Here is a 17,365-nt window from a genome sequence, read left to right on the forward strand (position 1 = left end):
ATTCTGGCCAGACTGAATCATTCCTTAAAAATTCTATGAAAAAATCATCTCATTAACAACAGCTCCGTTCTTGTTGCTGGTAGGACTCACATTCCTGTAGTTGTAGGATTAAGGTCTCTAGTTTCCTTGCTGACTGTCAACCATGAAGTTTTCTCAGGTCTTAAGAGGCTGCCACAAGACCCCTCTTTTTCCAAGCAGGCAATGATGCTTCAAGTCTGTCCTGTGTCTTCGATCTTATTTCCTCAACCAGCCAGAAATAATTTCTACTTTTCAAGGTCTTATATGACTAGTTGATAATCTCCCTATCATAAGATCAACTGATTTGATACCTTAGTTAATTCATAAAGTCTTTTCACAGTGGTATCTAAATTCATGTTTGACTGAATAACTGGGTGAGAGTATCTACTAGGGACTGGAAATCTTAGGATATCTTCATAGAATTCCACAAACCACAAAAGCCAATATATTCACTTTGATATTTATACCAGGTTGAATCACAATTTCTGTGTTTATAAACAAAAAAACACTGTAACTGATATACTCCTTGAAAAAAATGACATGCATAGTGACATTCAGTTCAGTTCAGTCGCTCAGTTGTGTCTGAGTCTTTGTGACCCCATGGACCACAGCACTCCAGGAGCTGTTCATCACCAACTCCTGGAGCTTGGTCAAACGAATGTCCATCAAGTCAGTGATGCCATCCAACCATCTCATCCTCTGTTGTCCCCTTATTATCCTACCTTCAATCTTTCCCAGCATCAGGGTCTTTTTCAATAAATCAGTTCTTCACATCAGTTGGCCAAATAATTGGAGCTTCAGCTTCAGCATCAGTCCTTTCTTTAAGATTGACTGATTGGATCTCCTTGCAGTCCAAGGGACTCTCAAGAGTCTTCTCCAACACCACAGTTCAATAGCATTAATTCTTCAGCACTTAGCTTTCTTTATAGTCCAACTCTCACATCCATACATGACCACTGGAAAAAACATAGCTTTGACTAGATGTACCTTTGTTGGCAAAGTAATGTCTCTGTTTTTTTAATATGCTGTCTAGGTTGGTCATCAGAGAAGGCAATGGCACCCCACTCCAGTACTCTTGCCTGGAAAATCCCATGGACAGAGGAGCCTGGTAGGCTGCAGTCCATGGGGTTGCTAAAAGTCAGACACGACTGAGCAACTTCACTTTCACTTTTCACTTCCATGCATTGGAGAAGGAAATGGCAACCCACTCCAGTGTTCTTGCCTGGAGAATCCCAGGGATGGGGAGCCTGGTGGGCTGCTGTCTATGGGGTCACACAGAGTCGGACACGACTGAAGCGACTTAGCAGCAGCAGCAGCAGGTTGATCATAGCTTTTCTTCCAAGGAGCAATGGTCTTTTAATTTCATGGCTGCAGTCATCATCTGCAGTGATTCTGAAGCCCAAGAAAATAAAATCTGTAACTCTTTCCATTGTTTCCCTGTCTATTTGCCATGAAGTGATGGGACTGGATGCCATGATCTTAGTTTTTTGAATGTTGAGTTACAAGCCAGTTTTTTCACTCTCCTCTTTCGTTCTCAGGCACTGTATCAAATCTAATCCCTTGAATCTATTTCTCACTCCCACTGTATAATCATAAGGGATTTGATTTAGGTCATACCTGAATGGTCTAGTGGTTTTCCCTACTTTTTTAAACAAAACCTGTGCACACCAGGAGCCAGGAGAAAGGAACAATGCCCCAGAAGAGACTGAGCCAGACTTGCTTGTGATTGTCTACGAGTCTCCAGCAGAGGTGTGGGTCCACAGTGGCCTGCAGCAGGGTAGGGACACTGAATACAAAATGCACAAGTCCTTTTGAAGGAGGTTGCCATTATCTTCATTACCCCTACCTTAGTTTGGCCTCATGTCAAACAACAGGGAGGGAACACGGCCCTGCCCATCAACAGAAAATTGGATTTAAGATTTACTTTACTCTTGCCTGGAAAATGCCATGGAAGGAGGAGTGTGGTAGGCTACAGTCCATGAGGTCGCAAAAGGTCTGACAGGACTGAGCAACTGAACTGAAATGAAGCATGACCCCACCCATCAGAACAAGACCCAGTTTCTCCCACAGTCAATCTTCCCCATCAGGAAGCTTCCATAAGCCTCTTATCCTTACCATCAGAGGGAAGACAGAATGAAAACCACAATCACAGATAACTAACCAAACTGATCACATGAACCACAGCCTTATCTAACTCAATGAAACTATGAGCCATGCCATGTAGGGCCACCCAAGTTGGATGGGTCATGGTGGAGGGTTCTGAAAAAATGTGGTCCACTGGAGAAGGGCATGGCAAACCACTTCAGTGTTCTTGTCTTGAGAACCCCATGAACAGTATGAAAAGGCAAACAGATATGACACTGAAAGGTGAATTCCTCAGGTTGGTAGGTGCCCAATTCGCTACTGGAGAAGAATGGAGAAATAATTCCAGAAAGAATGAAGAGATGGAAACAAAGTGAAAACAACAGCTAGTTGTGGATATGACTGATGATGGAAGTAAAGTCTAATGTGTAAAGAACAATATTGCATAGGATTCTGGACTGTTAGGTCAATGAATCAAGGTAAATTGGAAGTGGTTAAACAGGACATAGCAAGAGTGAATGTCAAATTTTAGGAATCAGTGAACTAAACTGGACTGGAATGGGTGAATTTAATTCAAATGACCATTATATCTACTACTGTGGGCAAGAATACCTTAGAAGAAATGGAGTAGCCCTCATAGCCAACAAAAGAGTCCAAAATGCAGTGTTGGGTGCAGTCTCAAAATTGACAGAATGTTCTCTCTTTGCTTCCAAGGCAAACCGTTCAATATCACAGTAATCCAAGTCTATGCCACAACCACTAATGCTGAAGTTGATGAAGTTGAATGGTTCTATGAAGACCTACAAGACCTTCTAGAACTAACACCCAAAAAGATGTCCTTTTCATCATAGGGGACTGGAATGCAAAAGTAGGAAGTCAGGAAATACATGGAGTAACAGGCAAGTTTGGCCTTGGAGAACAAAATGAAAAAAGGCAAAAACTAACAGAGTTTTGTCAAGAGAATGCACGGGTCATAGCAAACACCCTCTTCCAACAACACAAGAGATGATTCTACACATGGACATCAGTAGATGGTGAATACTGAAATCAAATTGATTATATTCTTTGCACCCAAAAATGGAGCAGCTCTTTATGGTCAGGAAAAACAAGGCCACGACCTGACTGTGGATCAGATCATGAACTCCTTATTGCAAAATTCAGAATTAAATTTAAGAAAGTAAGGAAAATTACTAGATCATTCAAGTATGACCTAAATAAAATCCCTTATGATTATCACCTTTTCACATATACATATATATATATATATTTGTTTTATGTATGCTGCTGCTGCTAAGTCGCTTCAGTCGTGTCCGACTCTGTGCGACCCCATGGACTGCAGCCTACTAGGCTCCTCCGTCCCTGGGATTCTCCAGGCAAGAACACTGGAGTGAGTTGCCATTTCCTTCTCCAATGCATGAAAGTGAAAAGTGAAAGTGAAGTTACTCAGTCGTGTCTGACTCTTAGCGACCCCATGGACCGCAGCCTACCAGGCTCCTCCGCCCTTGGGATTTTCCAGGCAAGAGTACTGGAGTGGGATGCCATTGCCTTCTCCGTGTTTTATATATAGATATAATAAATTATAAATTTAATATTAACATTTTCTTATATATGATTTGCTATTCCCTTATCAGATATATGGGTTTCCCATGTGGCGCTAGTGGTAAAGAACCTGCCTGCTAATACAGGAGACACAAGAGACATGGTGTTAGGGAAATTAAAAAAAAAAAAAAAAATAGTCTTGCTTAGGCTTCAGAGACAAAGCAGAGCAGTCTTCCGACCTTACTTCTAACCTGCATGGACAGTGTCCTGACTGGGAGTGACTGCCTGCTATGAGTGCAAGACTTGCAGCACCATAGATAAGATAGGGGAGAAATCTTACAATTGTTGAGCCCCTGGAGGGGGCCTGGCCAGCCAGGCCCCAGGCTTAGCAACATTCCAAGTATTACAGGACAAAACAAATAGCATTAACAGGAAAACAAGCTGACAATTTGCTCACAGATTGATGATATTATTTTGTGTCTGTCTTTGGATTATAAGTGGAACCCCGAACTGCAATCTTTGAAGTCTCACCCACAGAGTGGACATGCTGCCTGGGACCCTCTCCCAATTGGGACCCCAGATGTGCTGTGACACGGGACTTCCCAGTGCTGTTTAAGTCTGGATGTTGGTCAAAACCCAATTTGGTGATGTATTCTCTGTCCTTCCTATTTCTCTTTTCTTTTAATGTTAATATGTTGAAAGTAAGCTAGATAAATATATGTATCTCTAATAAATATCTGTATTATTTATTTGTATATAACAAGTGGCTTATTTTGTTACCAAATCCTTTGAATTTGAGACGAAAGTGAAAACCTTCAGCAAAACACATGGATTCGATCCCTGGGTTGGGAAGATACCCTGGAGAAGGAAATGGCAAACCACTCCAGTATTCTTGCCTGGAGAATTGCATGGACAGAAGAGTCTGTCAGGCTATAGTCCATGGGACCACAAAGAGTCAGACATGACTGCTTTCATATATATGTATATATTTGGCCATGCTGCATGGTTTGTGGGATCTTAGTTCCCTGACCAGTGATTGAACCCACGGCCCCTGTAGTGGAAGTGTGGCATCCTAACCACTGGATTGCCTACCAGGGAATTCCCTAGAACTAGAATATTAAGGGGCAGCCTGGTGGGCTGCCATCTATGGGGTCGCACAGAGTCGGACACGACTGAAGCGACTTAGCAGCAGCAGCAGAATATTAAAAGAAATTCTTTCATGGAAAATTTCTTCTGAAATATACTGGAATTCCATGACAATCAGTATCCTAGTGCATTCCTGTTGTGATAACCAAATACCATAAGAACATGGTGGCTTATAAATAACAGAATTTTATTTCTCACAGTATTGGAGGCTGAAAAATCCAAGTTCAAAGTGCCAACAGATTAAGTGCCTGATAAGGGCCTGCTTCCTGATTCATAGACAGCCATCTTTTTGCCATGCCCTCACAGAACAGAAGTGAATGAGTGAGTTCTCTGGGGCCTCTTTTATGAGGGCCCTAATCTCATTAAAGAGGGCTCTGCCTACAAGACCCAATCACCTCCCAAAGACTCCAACTCCAAATGCCATCACATTAGGGATTGCTGCTGCTAAGTCGCTTCAGTCGTGTCCGACTCTGTGCGACCCCATAGATGGCAGCCCACCAGGCTCCCTCGTCCCTGGGATTCTCCAAGCAAGAACAGTGGAGTGGGTTGCCATTTCCTTCTCCAATGCATGAAAGTGAAAAGTGAAAGTGAAGTCACTCAGTCGTGTCTGACTCTTAGTGACCCCATGGACTGCAGCCCACCAGGCTCCTCGGTCCATGGGATTTTCCAGGCAAGAGTATACTGGAGTGGGGTGCCATTGCCTTCTCCGCATTAGGGATTATGTTACACCATTTGAATATGGGGGAATACAACATCCAATCTATAGCATATATATCGTCTCATGTCACAGAACAAATTATGTTCTTCAGGAGACAACTACTAATACTATGAAATGAATGAGTATGATATTATCCAATTAATGCATAGGGAAGGAATTGATGATTTTTCACTTATATTCAGAAGTTTTGATCTGCTTTTAATCATAATGTGTCTGTGTATTTGTTTTTGTATGTGTGTGTGTCTCTAACTTTGTCTCATTTACCTTCTTGCATGGCTGTTTTTGGCATTATGAACAAATCTACTTGTATGAATTTATAGTTAATAAATCAAAATACATCAATGAATAAAAACATCAAAAGTGTATCATTTATTATAAATATTCTTCTTTCAAGTGGATATTCTTTATTCAATTATAATAGAACACCCTTGTTATATTATTATACTATGGAATACTCTAATTATAATCATTTTTTTTGTATTTCTCTATTATGATTTATTTATTTATATATATATTTTTTTAATTTTATTTAAGGCTATATTTGAAATTGCAGAAAATAGGAATCCATAAAAGGAAATTATTTATTTTCATAGTTTGTTCTTCTAATGTTTCACTTTTGTAGTAAGTATACAGCAGTAGAACACTTTATTATATCAAAAACACACATTAAAAAAAAGTAAAAAAAAAAACAAAAATCTATGTATTAGTGAGTGAGTGACCTTCAGCCTGAAGCTTCCATATGTCCCAGTTCATTCCATTAGAATAAGTATTACCAGTATCACATAGAACATGTCCTCTTTATGAACTGATAGATAAATAAAGAAGACGTTCCTCATCCAGAGAGTTTCTAATTTAAAGCCCTTAGTGTTCAATCCAGCATAGAGCATGCACAGACTTGAAAAAATTCTCCTACATTAGGAGGCCAGAGATCACACTTCCCCAAGATTTCAGAATGGTGCTTTAGCTGTACCAGAATGAAGCAAATGGAAAAGTAAAACTCCCAGGGCAGAGTGGAATACGTCTATAAAGTTAAAAATGCCTTTAACTTTAAGGTTAAAAGTAATAAAAAGTTAAATTGGGATATTCAGTCCTCTCTTTACTTTCCATGCTAAGCCCTATACCTTAAACTGATGTTGTAAAATCTACAAGATAATCTTGCATAACTAAAAATCCTATTAAACTACCAAAAAATTTCCTGGCCTTGCATTTATAGGTGATGATGATTTCCAAGAAGATTAAATCCTCTAATTATAAACTTCATTAGTAAGTCCTTCATAGGCACTCATGATCTAAAATGAAAAAATCCTCACATATTACCAAATGACTGTGGGCAGGATAACTGTGAATCCTGAACTCTCATGACTTCTGGGAAACTAGTCAGGCCAATTTGCCCAGCATATTCTTTTCTTCTTTAAAAACTTAATATTGCTGCTTATTTTCTCACTAGTCTCATCTCTTCATATTATTCACTTTTTGATATTTTCTTGTCAATTACTAAAAGGTAAACATCCAACTTCCTCTAGGAAATCCTCTCTGAATATTTACAAGGACTACTTTTTGAGTACTTTTTATTTGAAATTTAGTTGCTGCTACCATATTTTCAGCTCTCCACCTGCTTTCCCAAGGGGCATGCAAACTCTCTGAAAACTGAAGCAGAACCTGATGTATCTTAATACCATAGTTATCTCTTAACCTTATGAAAATCATCCACATAAGTGATCATAAACTGCACAGTAATAAGCAAGAATGCATTATCATTACACTGAATCTTAGTTGACAACTTTTGAATATGCTGCTTCAGCAGATACAGAATCTCATGCTTCATTATACACCCAGAGCTTGAATAACCCTCAGTTCAAATCAGTCGCTCAGTCGTGTCCGACTCTTTGCGATCCCACGAATCGCAGCACGCCAGGCCTCCCTGTCATTCACCAACTCCTGGAGTTAAATCAGACTCACGTCCATCGAGTCAGTGATGCCATCCAGCCACCTCATCCTCTGTCATCCCCTTCTCCTCCTGCCCCCAATCCCACCCACCATCAGAGGCTTTTCCAATGAGTCAACTCTTCGCATGAGGTGGCCAAAGTACTGGAGTTTCAGCTTTCACATCATTCCTTCCAAAGAACACCCAGGGCTGATATCATTTAGAATGGACTGGTTGGATCTCCTTGCAGTCCAGGGGACTCTCAAGAGTCTTCTCCAACACCACAGTTCAAAAGCATCAGTTCTTTGGTGCTCAGCTTTCTTCACAGTCCAACTCTCACATCCATACATGACCACTGGAAAAACCATAGCCTTGACTAGACGGACCTTTGTTGGCAAAGTAATGTCTCTGCTTTTCAATATGCTATGTAGGTTGGTCATAACTTTCTTTCCAAGGAGTAAGCATCTTTTAATTTCATGGCTGCAGTCACCATCTGCAGTGATTTTCGAGCCCCAAAAAATAAAGTCTGTCACTGTTTCCACTGTTTCCCCATCTATTTCCCATGAAGTGATGGGCCCAATGCCATGATCTTCATTTTCTGAATGTCGAGCTTCAAGCCAACTTTTTCACTCTCTTCTTTCACTTTCATCAAGAGGCTTTTTAGTTCCTCTTCACTTTCTGCCATAAGGGTGGTGTCATCTGCATATCTGAGGTTATTGAGATTTCTTCCTGCAATCTTGATTTCAGCTTGTGCTTCTTCCAGTCCAGTGTTTCTCATGATGTACTCTGCATAGAAGTTAAATAAGCAGGGTGACGATATATAGCCTTGACGTACACCTTTTCCTATTTGGAACCAGTCTGTTGTTCCATGTCCAGTTCTAACTGTTGCTTCCTGACCTGCATACAAATTTCTCAAGAGGCAGATCAGGTGGTCTGGTATTCCCATCTCCTGAAGAATTTTCCACAGTTTATTGTGATCCACACAGTCAAAGGCTTTGGCATAGTCAGTAAGGCAGAAATAGATGTTTTTCTGGAACTCTCTTGCTTTTTGCATGATCCAGCAGATGTTGGCAATTTGATCTCTGGTTCCTCTGCCTTTTCTAAAACCAGCTTGAACATCTGGAAGTTCACGGTTCACATACTGCTGAAGACTGGCTTGGAGAATTTTGAGAATTACTTTACTAGTGTGTGAGATGAGTGCATTTGTGCAGTACTTCGAGCATTCTTTGGCATTGCCTTTCTTTGGGATTGGAATGAAAACTGACCTTTTCCAGTCCTAACGCTGAAGAAGCTGAACTTGAAAGGTTCTATGAAGACCTATTTGAAAGAGATGGGAATACCAGACCACCTGATCTACCTCTTGAGAAATTTGTATGCAGGTCAGGAAGCAACAGTTAGAACTGGATATGGAACAACAGACTGGTTCCAAATAGGAAAAGGAGTATGTCAAGGCTGTATATTGTCACCCTGCTTATTTAACCTCTATGCAGAGTACATCATGAGAAACGCTGGACTGGAAGAAACACAAGCTGGAATCAAGATTGCCAGGAGAAATATCAATAACCTCAGATATGCAGATGACACCACCCTTATGGCAGAAAGTGAAGAGGAACAAAAAAGCCTCTTGATGAAAGTAAAAGTGGAGAGTGAAAAGTTGGCTTAAAGCTCAACATTCAGAAAACGAAGATCATGGCATCTGGTCCCATCACTTCATGGGAAATAGATGGGGAAACAGTGTCAGACTTTATTTTTCTGGGCTCGAAAAACATTGCAGATGGTGACTACAGCCATGAAATGAAAAGACGCTTACTCCTTGGAAGGAAAGTTATGACCAACCTACATAGCATATTGAAAAGCAGAGACATTACTTTGCCAACAAAGGTTCATCTAGTCAAGGCTATGGTTTTTCCAGTGGTCATGTATGGATGTGAGAGTTGGGCTGTGAAGAAGGCTGAGCACCAAAGAACTGATGCTTTTGAACTGTGGTGTTGGAGAAGACTCTTGAGAGTCCCCTGGACTGCAAGGAGATCCAACCAGTCCATCCAAAAGGAGACCAGTCCTGGGTGTTCATTGGAAGGACTGATGCTGAAGCTGAGACTCCAATACTTTGGCTACCTTATGAGAAGAGTTGACTCTTTGGAAAAGATTCTGATGCTGGGAGGGATTGGGGGCAGGAGGAGAAGGGGACAACAGAGGATGAGATGGCTAGATGGCATCACTGACTCGATGGACGTGAGTCTCAGTGAACTCCAGGAGTTGGTGATGGACAGGGAGGCCTGGCGTGCTGTGATTCATGGGGTCGCAAAGAGTCATACACGACTGAGTGACTGATCTGATCTGATGAAGACCTATAAGACCTTGTAGAACTAACACCCAAAAAAGATGTCTTTTTCATTATAGGGAACTGGAAATCAAAAGTAGGAAGTCAAGAATCACCTGGAGTAACAGGCAAATTTGGCCTTGGAATACAGAGTGAAGCTGGGCAAAGACTAATAGAGTTTTGCCAATAGAACGCACTGGTCATAGCTAACACCCTCTTCCAACAACACGAGAAGACTCTACACATGGACATCACCAGATGGTCAATACCAAAATCAGATTGATTATATTCTTCGCACCCAAAGATGGAGAAGCTCTATACAGTCAGCAAAAACAAGACTGGGAGCTGACTGTGGCTCAGATCATGAACTCTTTATTGCCAAATTAAGACTTAAATTGAAGAAAGTAGGGAAAACCACTGGACCATTCAGGTATGACCTAAATCAAATTCCTTATAATTATACAGTGGAAGTGAGAAATAGATTTAAGGGACTAGATCTGATAGACAGAGTGCCTGATGAACTATGGACAGAGGTTTGTGACATTGTACAGGAGTCAGGGATCAAGACCATCCCCATGGAAAAGAAATGCAAAAAAGCAAAATGGCTGTCTGGGGAGGCCTTACAAATAGCTGTGAAAAGAAGAGAAGTGAAAAGGAAAGATATAAGCATCTGAATGCAGAGTTCCAAAGAATAGCAAGAAGAGATAAGAAAGCCTTCCTCAGCGATCAGTGCAAAGAAATAGGAAAACAACAGAATGGGAAAGACTAGAGATCTCTTGAAGAAAATTAGAGATACCAAGGGAACATTTCATGCAAAGATGGGCTTGATAAAGGACAGAAATGGTATGGACCTAACAGAAGCAGAAGATATTAAGAAGAGGTGACAAGAATACACAGAAGAACTGTACAAAAAAGATCTTCATGACCCAGATAATCACGATGGTGTGATCACTGACCTAGAGCCAGACATCCTGGAATGTGAAGTCAAGTGGGCCTTAGAAAGCATGAATACCTCTATATATTCATTTAACTCAAGTTGACTGAATGGTTGAATTAATAAATAAATGTTTAAAACAGAAGAGAAAAAATTAAGAATGAAGTATTCTCATCATGTAACATCTACTACCAGGACAACATTGCATACTGACTAAAGCAATAATAAAAATTATCTGAACATATATTTAACCTCATAAGGTATATGAACAGATAAGCATGTGAAAAGATGATCAGCATAATTAGACAGTAGAGAAATAAAAATTAAAATGACATAGCTGCCAGATTGACCAGAATTAAAATGACTGATCATAGACTTCTCTGGTGTCTAGTGGTTAAGAATCTGCCTGCCAATATAGGGAATATGAGGTTCAGTCCCTGGTCCAGGAAGATCCCACATGCCATGGAGTAACTAAGCCCTCATGCCACAACAACTGAGCCCACGCTCTAGGGCCCAGTGCTCTGCAACTACGGAGCACGTATCCTGCAACTCCTGAAGCCTGCATGCCTAGAGCACATATCTGCAATGAGACAAGCCACCACAATGAGAAGACTCTGCACCTCAAGGAAGAGTAACCCCTGCTCACTCTAACTAGAAAAAAATCCACGCACAGCAACGAAGACCCAGGGCAGCCAAAAATAAATTCTAAAATACATTAACAAAACAGACTGACTATACTAAATGTTGGCAATGTGGATAAGTTTTGGAATTCTCATTTACCATTGGTGGGAATGGAAAAATGATATGACTACTTTGGAAAACAGATTGGTAGTTTTTTTACAAATCTATGGTCCAACAATTTCACATCTAAATGTTTGCTTAAGAGAAACGAACACACATGTTCACATAGACCTGTATACAAATATTAAAATCACTTTTATTTGTAATAGCCAAAATATTAAAACAATCCAAACGTCTATCAACAGGTGAATAAATAAATTGTGATATATCCAACCAATGAAACTTTCCTGATCAATGAAAAGAAACAATCCATTGGTAATTGCTCCAACATGGATATTTCTAAAATAATTATTCTGAGTAACAGGAATCAGAGTAAAGAGTACATACTCAGTGATTTAGTTTATACAAAGTTCTAATACATACTGATGCAATTAATTAATAGTGAAATTAAACATATTAGTAGTTGCCTGGGATTGGGGAGGGGATTGGGAATGTGGAATTAACAAGGGTCATAAGGAAACTTCTATGGAAAATGGATACCTTATTATCTTGTCTGTGATGATGGATTCATAGATGTAAAGGTTTGTCAAAAGTTCTCAAATTGTATACTTTAAATATGTATAGTTTGTTGTATGTCAATTTTACAACCATAAAGTTCTTCAGAAAGAAAGACTAAAAAATTATTAGAATAAAATATCCAATATGTAATCTGAAGATGATCAATGAAGAGATATTATTTCAGTGTCTGACTATCTTAAAACCTACTTTACCTTCTCTGGCATCTGTCCAATAATTTTTAGTGGTGGTTTTTAAGTCCATGTAAGATGTAATTTAACATACCATTTATTATAATATTCATGAAAATATTATAATTATATATTTTAAAATAATGATTATAATTATAGATTTATTTGGATTTTAATATGCATTTATAAATATGAATTATTTTATAAACATAATTATATAATCATTAAACTAGTTGAAACTAAAGTCTTCTTAATGCACTTAAAATATCCGAACATTTTTCCATGGTTTAAAATCTCCCTTCTCATTTATCTTTTTAATATCATAATACTCTTAAAAATAGATCATTATGCTATAATCTTACTGACATTCTTTTTGTTCCTCTCCATTAGGAACATGTCAACTTCCATTTCCCTTAGGATATTGCACTTGCTGAAGCATTTTTTAAACACTTTCTACAGGTCATCATCTCAACTCCTACATCCTTAGGGAAATCATCATCATAATACAATCCAATAGTCTACTACACCCTTCTCAATCACTTTTTTTTAAATCACACTACCCTGCTTAATTTTCCTTATTGTATTTTCTGATTTGTCCCACTTATTTATTTATTTACTGGCTATTGTCTGTTTTTCATCACTAAAATGCAAGTACAATAGCTATGCACTTTGTTTTGTTCATCTCTATAACTCCAGAGTGTAAAACACACCTGAAACAGGTAGGTAGTTGACACATTATTTTAATGGATAAAATGTTATATATATATAGCATGATTTTAGTGTGAGAAGCAAGTCTGTTGCCAGTAGGCACTTGCTTCATCATGGCTGTCTCATGAAGACCAATAAACTGATTTTAAGTGATCAACTTTGGATGCAAATTTTGATGACAGATTTGGCCATTGAAATAGATTGAATCTAGAATTACAGTCACTAGATGTCAAGTTCCAAGTAGAATATAAAGTTGAATAAATTGAATTTAGTTCAAGTTATATTTAGTGATGTTATTTTTAAAAAACTAAGACTTTACTAACTTACTTCTGGGCTCCCCTGATAGCTCAGCTAGTAAAGAATCCAGCTACAATGCAGGAGACCCTGGTTCAATTCCTGGGTTGGAAATTTCCCCTGGAGAAGGGATAGGCTACCCACTCCAGTATTCTTAGACTTCCCTGGTGGTTCAAATGGTAAAGAATCCACCTGCAGTGCAGGAGACCTGGGTTCAATCCCTTGGTTGAGAAGATCCCCTCAAGGAGGGTACTGGCAACCCACTTCAGTATCTTACCTGGAGAATCCCCATGGACAGAGGAGCCTAGTGGGTACGGTCTATGGGTCTCAAAGAGTTGGATAGGACTGAGTGACTAAGCGTAGCACAACTTACTTCTACAATTTTACAGCTGTTTGCTAAAATAGAAATTTTGTGTCAAAATGCTGTAACCTAAAAACTTCCACCTTTAGTTACTTAGTAAACTAGGTAATCTTGTGTCATTTCCACTGAAGAGCAACTAGATCCAGCACCAAATGTAAGTTTTGTCACATTGATGCTTTCAGAAGAAATAAGAGAAACCTTCAAATTGTCAAATAAGTAAACAGATAAGTAAACAACTAATAAAACAAATACAGTAAGCAGTTTGGATGATGAGAGGGAGAACTGAAATAGACATTCCCAGCAATGTATATGGAAGGGAAATAATTAAACTTGGTACTCTCCAATTCTATGGTACCCTAAAGAGGGACTAAATTTTTCAAAGTCAATAATTCTCCAAATTCTCAGAAAAAGCAAATACAATATTTTCCAAAGGAAGACATCTTCAGTAGGGCCTGATATTTTCCATACATCAAAATCAGTCACATATAAGTTCATAAATAAAGCTATACACTCACTGAAACAAGCCCTCATTAGTGTTATTTGGCAGAAAGAACAAAAAAGATATATGCCCAAAAGGAAATTATAAATTAGAATTTATAACTAGACACAATAGAATAACATGTGATATTTTGATAGAAATATTTTATGATATCATAAAAAATAAACAGCAACATTTTATTTTCAAAAAGTTCCAGGAAGTGTTGAAACAAATTACATTGTACCTTAGAAATAAAATATAAATGTTTTAATTAGAAATGCATGGCTAAATGCTTGCTTACCCTCAACTGAGTATAAGAAGTAGATAATTAAGCTAAAGAAACTACTCAATAATGCATCAAAGAGAGCAAAGATGACAAAGAATTTAAGGAGTTTAAAGTATCTTCAGCATCAAATGTAAAAGCTAATATTCTAAATGAGGTCAAGGGGAAAGAGAAAGAAGGAAAGGCAATATTTAAAGACCTATTCAACTTAGAATTTTCTGAAACTGATACAAAAGAATTTATATAAGCAGGAAGCATAATGAATTCTAAACAGGATGAAAAATACATAAAAGTTGATAGACACAATAAGGAAACTAAAGAATCTCAAAAACGAAGAATATTTTCAAACCATCAAAGACAAAAGACAGATCTATGGTAGTCTTATAATTAGACAGCAGATTTATCAATGGCAACTATGAAAGCCAGAAGATTGTAGAATGATACCTTCAAAATCTTAGGAGGAAATAACTTTCCATCTATATTAATAAAACCATTGACATTATATTTCAAGAATAAAGTTAAAACAGTATCATATAAAATTTATGAGAACTTACTACCAATGTATAATTACAATCATAGCTGTTTGAGATAAAGAATGTAGAAATGAATTTAATAAAGAATCTTAACTGAGACTGTTTTTCTAGTATTAAATGCAGTACTAATGATTTGTTTTCAGGAAAATAACATTACACATTACTTTGAATAATTTAGTTTTAATGTTTTGGTTTTATATTTATTGGTATTTCTGATTGTATTATGATTATATAAAAGCTATAAGTTTAAGAAGGGTTTTCCAGGTGGCACTAGTGGAAAAGAATCCACCTGACAATGCATGAGACGCAGGAGACTTGGGTTCGATCCGTGGGTTGGAATGATCCCCTGGAGGAGGACACGGCAATCCACTCCAGTATTCTTTCCTGGAGAATCCCATGGACAAAGGAGCCTGGAAGGCTACAGTCCATCGATTTACAAAGAGTCAGACATGACTAACGTGACTTAGCACATACACACATAAGCTTAGGATATGTACAGGTGGTTTCAAATTTATACACACTTATATTATGTTTAATGAGAGTAAAAATACAAGTCCCTGATACATAGTTTCTGTTTAAAAGAGTTCTTAAAGTCCTTTAAACATGATAAGCACTGAACTAGATAACCCTTACTATCTCCTGCAGCTCTAAAATTGTTTACTTTCCTTTCTGCATCAATCATATGTCATTAATCAGTTTCAACTTATTAATAAGTCTATTTACTGCACATGAATAAAGAAGCAGACTTCAACCTTTCAAGAATTTGAAGATTCCCCAGTGGCACAGTGGATAGGAATCTGCCTGCCAATGCAGGAGACATGGATTCAGTTCTTGGTCCAGGAAGATTCCACATGCCATCAAGCAATTGAGACCAAGCTCAAGAGCCTGTGAGCCACAACTACTGAGCCTACATACGAAAACTACTGTATCCCGCACACTCTATGACCTGCAAGTCACAACTTGCCCACGTGCTGCAACTACTGAGGCCCCACACCTAGAGTCTGTGCTCTGCAACAAGAGGGGCCAGTACAATGAGAAGCCCACACAGGGCAACTTAAGGTAGCCTCCATTCACCACAATTAGAGAAAGCTGATGCACAACAAAAAAAAGACCTAGTGTAACCAAAAATTAATTAATTAATTGAAAAAAAGATTTTGAGCTAATGAAACTTATTAGAAGCTTACAAATTCATGTCTCCATTAAGTCTTCTAATGAATATTACACTTATGCAAACATGATGTTTTACTTGTTTACATAATTCCACGCACAGGTAAATGTAAGTGACTGAACTTATACACAAGGTTGAAATCTCTGTACCAAAATACAAAATGTCTACATGTGCTGTGCTTAGTCGCTCAGTCATGTCTGACTCTTTGCGACCCCATGGACTGTAGCCTGCCAGGCTCCTCCTGCCATGGGGATTCTCTATGCAAGAATACCTAAAAAGTTAAAGAAAAAACTTGTTTAAGCCTTTATAGTTAAAGTTTTGATACCATAGTGGGTTGCTATGCCGTCCTCCAGGGAATCTTCCCACCACAGGGATCGAACCCAGGTCTCCCACGTTGCAGGTGGATTTTTACCATCTGAGCCACCAGACAAAAGTGCTTGCTAACTTTGTAAGAAAATACCACATTCTGACTTTTCTCTGTCCTATTAGCTTCCCACAAGATAAAATGACTGCTCTGTAAGGATGAACTTTTAAGTATATGAAAATAGTGGCTTTGCCATCATTTAGGAGCTTTATGTTTCTATGTTTATTTTTTACTGCAAAGTCAAAATCATGCAAAATGTTTAAATTTTTTTTTTAGTTATGCATTTGGTATATGACTGACAAATGATCAAACATTTACATTTTAAAATATTTTATAATTTTGCATTTATAAGTCTGCTTGATTAAAGACGTTGCCTTGTCCTTTTCCTTCTGCTGCTTAAAACCAGCTGTTTTAAATTCTATTGCACCTGCTGCAGAAGAACTTAGTAAGACTTGCTAAGAAAGGATATTTTTATTGCCTCCATAAATCAGGTGATAAACCATGTTCTATGGTCAAATTTTAAAAACATTCAGAATATTGTTTTTATTTTCCTACTATGTTTGTTATTTTTCATCAGGTATGTCTAGATTTGAAGTGTAATCAATTATTAAATACACAATTCTTTTTCAAGAAAAAAGGAGGGAAAAAATTCCACACATCATAGTTTGGTAAGCCTAGATTAGGAATGGAGAAAAAGGTATTTGCATTTCAACCCTGCCAATAGAGAACTAGGTAATTATTATTATTATTTTTTTTTTTTTAGGTAATTCTACCTGTCTTACCCCTAGTTTTTTTTTTTTTTTCAAAAATAAAAATAAAGACAGAAAAAACTAATGTGTTTACTAACTGATACTTGTATTAATCAAGAATATTTGCAACTTTAGGTATCAAAACTTCAACTATAAAGGCTTAAACAAGTTTTTTCTTTAACTTTTTAAGGATTCAGCACTCTCATCAAGGGAGTTGCTTTTCTCCCACATAAAAAGAGGTTGAGCCCTTAAACTACAA

This window comes from Bubalus kerabau, chromosome 2 (genome assembly GCF_029407905.1).
Source record: "Bubalus kerabau isolate K-KA32 ecotype Philippines breed swamp buffalo chromosome 2, PCC_UOA_SB_1v2, whole genome shotgun sequence".
Classification (NCBI taxonomy): domain Eukaryota; kingdom Metazoa; phylum Chordata; class Mammalia; order Artiodactyla; family Bovidae; genus Bubalus; species Bubalus kerabau.